At 39.2% G+C, this 1,133-nt stretch overlaps 1 protein-coding gene across 1 annotated transcript in view; it reads left to right on the top strand.

Annotated features, from left to right (window-relative positions):
- Nucleotides 1-1,133, top strand: part of LOC106125694 (putative serine protease K12H4.7) — a 9,355-nt gene that overhangs the window by 1,675 nt on the left and 6,547 nt on the right. The gene's annotated exons all lie outside the window — the stretch shown is intronic.

Here is a 1,133-nt window from a genome sequence, read left to right as displayed (position 1 = left end):
AATGCCAAACCATTGTTTTCTCGAAGGGACTCAGGGAGCTAATTAAACACCTTTGTAACTTCAACAGAGTTAACACAACTGGGTATATCGTTATTCATTTTTTTCATTTGGTTTATCAACCACAAAAATAAAAAAAACTGTATTTTGGTTTCCGCTACCTCCCGTGAGTATTGCGTGAGTGTTAACAGAGGTATTAATGCATACGATGCCGGGGCGACACGAGCACGACACGAGGAGGGAATCGAAGTCGACGTTTGTTGGGCTCCGGTAATATCATAGCAGCGATCTGATTAGAATAGCGGCCGCCAGTCACACCGACACCGCACCTATAGTGGGGTTAGCACGAATATTTGTGTGTACCGATTAAATCGTGAAGCGATTTGTGTTCACCGAAAAATTCAGTAACTAACTAATTTTGATTTAATTTACGATGACGATACGAAGGTGATTGTCACAAATATTGCTAGACCCGTACATAGTAGTGAGTAACAGAGGGAGCTTAACGCGGTATCATGACGTATAAAAAATTATTGGTTTTTAGTTAACATTGTGTGACAGATATGAATGTTGGTATTAAATCACTGCGGTTTTTGTTTCGGTAATACCAAAAACAGGTCGTGAACACATCAAAACTTGACCAAAATTTGGGACAAATGTTTCCTCAACAAACAAGAAGACGCGTTGCTCGTCGGTGTGACAGGCGGCCCGTTATCTAGCTGTCTATACTCCACTATGATAGTATTTTGGTTGATGCATTAATTAAACCATTTGAATTCTCCTCACGACACTTCTTGCACCTTCTCTACTTACATATACATTTACAGTGGGCTTCCACTGTCACAACGACATTTAAGCACAAGAAATATAAAGGTAATATTACTATTTTTAAGATAAAACTAGAAAAAGTAAATCTTTATGACTTTGCATAAATTATAATCTTCACTTATTTCTCTCTAACACTGAATAAGCTTCGTAAAGTTCGATTTCAAACTGAAATACCTTTACATTTCGGCTTAGTACGGACTTAAAGGAAGGTGTCCATTTCTAGGTGTGGCATTGTAATCGAAGGCTGTATATTGTTGCGGGCCCGCAGTAAACTGTCCGCCACATAATTATCTGCGGCGGGAAGGTGG

This window comes from Papilio xuthus, unplaced genomic scaffold (assembly GCF_000836235.2).
Source record: "Papilio xuthus unplaced genomic scaffold, Pxut_1.1 DF825783.1, whole genome shotgun sequence".
In the NCBI taxonomy this organism is placed as follows: Eukaryota; Metazoa; Arthropoda; class Insecta; order Lepidoptera; family Papilionidae; genus Papilio; species Papilio xuthus.
This window is presented reverse-complemented; position numbering and strand designations above follow the sequence as displayed.